Consider the following 6,168-nt stretch of genomic DNA (forward strand, 5'->3'; position numbering starts at 1 on the left):
CAAATAAGTATTCTTCCTTTGAGAAAACTTGTATGTACAGACATGACTCTTTCAAAACTTTTAAGTTTCAACTTTTTTTTTTTTTCAAACGCAGGACCTTGCACATTCTAAGCAGGTTCTCTACAACTGAGCTACATCCCAGCTCTTCAGGTTCCAAATTTGAAAGTCTCATCCTATATTATATCAAATATATTGAAATGTGGCAGTATCCCATATTAAATAAAAATTATAGTTGAGTTACTGTTAATAACTTAAATACTGCTACATTTATATACATTTGATAAATATTAATTTTCGTAGCATATTTTGAGCCAACAGTGAAAATTTGTTCAGGATCCAAGTGCTTCATAGACCCCTGAGTACGTGCCTATGTGCTTGACAGAGAACACAATCCTCTTAAAGACATCTGTACTGTTGTCCTGTTGGGAGATAGGGTTGTTAAACAAAATTGTGGGAGGTCATTGTTTGGACTGAGCCCCTGCACTGGGGCCCGAAGAAGAGATCAAAATGGAGTTATTTGTGCTAAATACCACATAATCATTAGAGAAGTAGCTAGATCGCAAAACAGATCAGCTGTTCTGGAGAACAGAAGATTTCTAAGTGAGTGTAATAAGGAATTCCCCGCTGCTTTAATCCTTACAAAAGAAGTAACCTGGTATGAACTGGGACTATAGCTCAGTGTAAAATACTTGCCTAGCTCACTTGAAGCCCTAGCTGGATTCAATTTCCAACACACAATCAAAAAAGTCATCTGATGCCAGGGATGGTGGCACATACCTGTAATCCTAGCAGCTCAGGAGGCTGAGGCAGGAGAATTGAGAGTTCAAAGCCAGCCTCAGCAACAGCAAGGCACAGAGCAACTCAGTGAGACCCTGTCTCTAAATAAAATACAAAATGGGGCTGGGGATATGGCTCAATGGTCGAGTGCTCCTGAGTTCAATCCCCAATACCAAAACAAACAAACAAAAAACCAATTAACTTTTCCCCTATTGTTCTGTTCCCTTGTTCCTGCCTTAAAAACCCACTCTCCCGCTATTGCCCATTGGAAGCCTTCATTCTGTGTTGTAGAATGGAGGCTGCTCCAATCATGAACCATGAATGAAAATCAATTAGAAGCCAGGCGAGGTGATGCATGCCTGTAATCCCAGTAGCTCCAGAGGCTGAGGCAGGAGGATTGCAGTTTCAAAGCCAAACTCAGCAACTTAGTGAGGCTGTAAACAACCTAAATAAAAGAGCTGGGGATGTAGCTCAGTGTTTCAATCCCTGGTACAAAGAAAATAAAAGAAATGGTTCCCAGTATAGACAAAGCAAGTCACACAGTATGGTAAGGGCTCAATGGCAAGCTGACCATGCCCTTAGAGCAAACACTGGTGATTATTTACCATGAGGGTTCCTTATTCATCAAATATTTATTAAGGTTTGTAATGTGCAACACTCTGGAGACAGAATGATCAACAAGGCACTGTTCATTCTCATAGAGGAGGGACACAAACAAGTATCAGACAAAAGACCAAGATAATGCCATTGCTAAGGGAAGAACACATTGTACGACCACTCAGTAGGATAATTTGGCACTATCAGACTGGAAAATATGAACACTCTGTAACCGAGCAATTTCATTCCCAGGTATACCTACACAAGTGCAAATGCTGTAAGTACAAAGCTAGTTGTGGCAGCACTTGTCATTTTGGAATAACAAAAATAATAATAATGAAATGCCCATTGACAGGGAATGAATTTCTTTCAATTAATGCTGAATAGAAATCAATAGAAATGTACTGGCATGGAAAAATCTTCTCTCTCTCTCTCTTTCTCTCTCTCTCTCCACACACACACACACACACACACACACGGGATTGAACCTGAGGGTGCTTTACCACTGAGTTCCATCCCCAGCCCTTTTAATTTTTTATTTTGAGAAAAGTTCTCACTAAGTTTTTGAGGGCCTTGCTAAGTTGCTAAGGCTGACCTTGAACTGTGATCCTCCTGCCTCAACCTCCAGAGATGCTAGGATTACCGGTATGCACCATTGTGCTTGGCTCGCAGTATTTTTTTTTTTTTTTTTTTTAGACCTGTGTCCTAGTTCTGGCTCTTCACACGCTGCAATGCAATTGTAGATAAGTCTTTTTTTCTTTTTTTTTTTTTTTTTTTTTTTTTTTTTTTAAAGAGAGAGAGAGACAGAGAGAGAGAGAATGAGAGAGAGAGAGAGAGAGAGAGAGAGAGAGTATTTTTTTAATATTTATTTTTTAGTTTTTGGCGGACACAACATCTTTGTTTGTATGTGGTGCTGAGGATCGAACCCGGGCCGCACGCACGCCAGGCAAGCGTGCTACCACTTGAGCCACATCCCCAGCCCCTCGCAGTATTTTTAATAAGCACAAAAAGGTGCAGAACTATAGTTCTGTGTATGCACACATACACACATTACTCATCAAAAAAGAATATATGCTTGTTATTTTAGGGAATATATCTAGAAAGATATATAAGAAAGTAGAAATAGTTATTGTCTTTGGGCAGAAATAGAACTGTGTGTCTGGGTAACAGGGAGGTGAAGGACACTTTTTATCCTCAAATTATTAAAATTTTGTATCAGTGACTGCATATATCTTCAGTTAAAAATAGAAAGCCAGGTGCGGTGGTGCATGCTTGTAATCTCAGCAGCTCAGGAGACTGAGGCAACTTAGCGAGGCCCTAAGCAATTCAGAGAGACCCTGTATATAAATAAAATACAAAAAAGGCTGGGTATGTGGCTCAGTAGTTCAGTGCCCCGGGATTCAATCCCCAGTACCAATAAATAGATAACTACAGAAAGAAAAAAAGAGAGGGCTTGGGATGTAGCTCAGAGGTAGAGTGCCTGCTTAGAATGTGTGAGACTCTGGGTTCTATCCCCAGTACTAGGGGAATAAAAGAAAGAAAAAAAAAAGATGTAAAAATAAGTTTCACGATGGACAAGTATTGGGTGACATATGATGGCTAATGGGATAGTGACAGCAGGGAGAGGAGGGCCTGGGGAGGGAGGGAAAGTCTACTTTGAATTGCAGGACCATAGAAGATCTTTTGAGCTGAAACCCGAATGACCAGAAAGAACCAGCCCTACAAAGCCCGGGGGCAGTTACCTCTAGGTTGAGGGAACAGTCAGTGCAAAGGCCCTAAGGCAGGAACAAGCTTGGCATCTTTGAAAAACAGAGAAGAAGCCTAGGTGGCTGTAATGCTGTGAGATTGAAGCAGCAACCTGAGACCAGGCTCTGTCTGATCCCATAGATTCATGGAGACTGCAGGCAATGAAAAGCCATTTGAGGAGTATTTCACCCTAGGGGGAATTACATGATCTGATTTAGGTTTAATATATTTATTTGGCTTAGACTAGCCAGTGGTAGAGGTAGAAAAAGCATCAGTGTATTGGAAGAGAGTCAGTAGATTTCCAGGAATGAGTGGGTATAAAGGGCAAGGAAACAAAAGGATCAACAAGGTGCGTTTAGTGAGTGAAATCATCTGAAATTGGAATTGTCCCCCAAATCAGGATCTTGTGATTGCCATAGCTGTATGCTTCTGAAAGTTTCTTAGTCTTGTCTTTCTAAAACCAAAAGCCAGAGGCAAGAGTGTCCTCATTCATACCCCAGTGGTCTATACCTCTAGCAACAGGAAAGGTGAGCTTGTGGTTCTGAAGGGCCTAGTGGAACAGTGGAGTGGGAAGACTCAGAGCTCATGAAACAAGGAATCTGGAATCCAGAAAGGGATACCTCAATGAGTCTTTCAAGGGATAAGCATGGAGGTTGAAGGGGTCACTACCCCCACACCAAATCCTAAAGCATTAACCAGAAACTGTGAACAGTAGCAATGGCTAATGGGATAGTGACAGCAGGGAGGGGAGGGCTTGGGGAGGGAGGGGAAGGCTACTTTGAATTGTACTCAGTAGTGCCAAGCCCCTTTTACTCAGGAGGCAAGAGGATTGCTTTGTGTTCATGAGTTTGAGACCAATCTGGGAAAAGGAAACCTTTCCTCAAAACAACCGAAGCAGGAAGATTTCTTAAGCCCATGAGTTTGAGACGGTCTGGGAAAAATAGTACTCTAGGTACCACCCTCATCTCATTAGGGAAATATCACTTCTCACTAATGGCCTGCATCTTTGAAATGCTTCAGTGTGAGGGCCATGGTTAGGGAACGCAGTCTTGCTAAATTTGGTGAGACCGGCCTCAAACTTGCCATAATCCTGCCTCAGCCTCAAGTAGCTGGGATTACAGGCATGTGCCACCACGCCCAGCTTGGACCATTGTTCTGATCATAAACTTCTGAATTACTCCCCTTTGGTCCCAGGGAAGCCTTATGCCTATTCTGGGGGATTCCTTCCAAGTAACTAATCCGTACACACCCCTCCCCCAGTCTCAAGGTCTGTGGGGTAGGCCCCAGTTTATGGACTGGACCTCGGACTCTGGACTGGACCATCGCCTCCCTTTTTCTTTTTGTTTGTAGTCCTCTGACCCCAGGCTGGCTGTCGAGGTACGCAGAGGGGAAGAGACTCTAAACACACACACACACACACACACACACACACACACACACACACGTCTCCTATGCCCCCCAGCCTCAGAGGCTGGTCAATGATTGACTGACATTTTACAGGCTGCTGGTTTCAGACCCTGGTAACCCTTAGAGGTCACCTCCATAAACCAGAGCCCCTTGCTGCCTCTTCCGTTCAGTGGCCACCTCCACTGCCCGCAGTCTTGGTACCTGTGGCGAAGCTCATGCATCTGCCCTCTAAGCCTGGGCTTGAGGGCCCCTGTCCCGCGGCCACCCCAGCCTCCGTCTCCCAGCCTCCCAGGCCTCTCGCTGGGCTCTCCTCACACAACTCTGCAGTTCCAACAATCCCCCTTTTCTCCCCGAGGCTCCCCCCTCAGTCTTTGTCCTTCAGACATCCTCTTTCCTTGGCTCTCCTGCCAGGCCTGGCTGGAAGGACCGTTGAGGAAAGAATCAAATCAGTAGCGCCCACCCTGCCCCCTTCCTCTTCTCTTGTCAAACACCAGACAAGGTTTTTCCCTCTTCCTCCCGGGCTTCTGAATGCGCTCTTTCTCTGCGCGGACCGCCCTCCCGAGCCTCCTCCCGAGCCTCCTCCCCGGGGCGTGAGTTCTGACCCCAGCCCCGCCCCTCCCGCCCCGCCCCGGCCTCGGCCCCGGCCTCGGCCCCGCCCTCCCTCAGCCCACTAGGCTGGAGCGTAGTCCGCCTGCGCTGGTTCTTCCTGGGATCTGGGATCTCTCTTGGGATCTCTCCTGGGATCTCTCCTCGGCGTGGGGCAGGGAGTGAAGGGAGGGAGGAGAAGAGATGTTTGTTGATGAAGGGTCCCTGATGGCTTTTTGGAGGCGCCACCACTGACTTCCTTACAAGGGCCTGGGGAGAGGGTGGGCTCATGGTACCCTTGATTCTTGGATCATGAGGATAATGAGAGGAAACCAAAGCTTCTGTGGCTCACTTCCCAGCTCTGCCTGGAAAAGTTCCTTTACCTTTTGGAATCTCAGGGTTCCTCTTCTGCCAAGTGGGAAAGGAGTGCCTCCTCTGGAACTTCACAGATTCAGTGAAATGAATGATGTGGCTCTAGGACAGAGTGGCACAAAGTAGGGGCCAGTAAAGGACAGCATCCACAACAGCTTTCCCATCTAGATGAGCCCTTCCTAACCAGAGGACACGGGAGGGATGGAGTCTGGGGGGGAAGAGACACCTCTAATTTTGACCCGAGCATTGGATATTTTCTCTAAAGCCATAGGTACACTTGCCTAGGCACAAACCCTCCAGGGTATGGCCAGCAAGTGAATATGGGAACCAGGTCACTGTATCCTCTCCCCCAAAAAAGCTTAGAAGTTGCAGGTCCTGGAGACCTGTGGACTAGGGCCTGGGTTGAACAATGGGGTAAGGGCAAGGGCTGGGTTTTGATGGATTCTTAACTTCTCTTGTTGGCCTGAAGATGTTCTGGACAAATAGCTTAACTCTTTTGAGGCCCAGTTTCCCCAATCCTCACCCTAACCCTACAACTACCCCCAAGAGAGAATAGGGATATTGATGGCTATCCCACAGGTACAGCAGTATTTCTTGAATGTTCTTGACAATAATCCAGGGAATAAATATATCATCACACAGAACACACATACAAAACTACACCTGAAGGGGGGTGATAACTCA

Source organism: Marmota monax, unplaced genomic scaffold (genome assembly GCF_021218885.2).
Source record: "Marmota monax isolate L192 unplaced genomic scaffold, Marmota_monax_Labrador192_F-V1.1 WCK01_AAM20220418_F8-fsc00064, whole genome shotgun sequence".
In the NCBI taxonomy this organism is placed as follows: Eukaryota; Metazoa; Chordata; class Mammalia; order Rodentia; family Sciuridae; genus Marmota; species Marmota monax.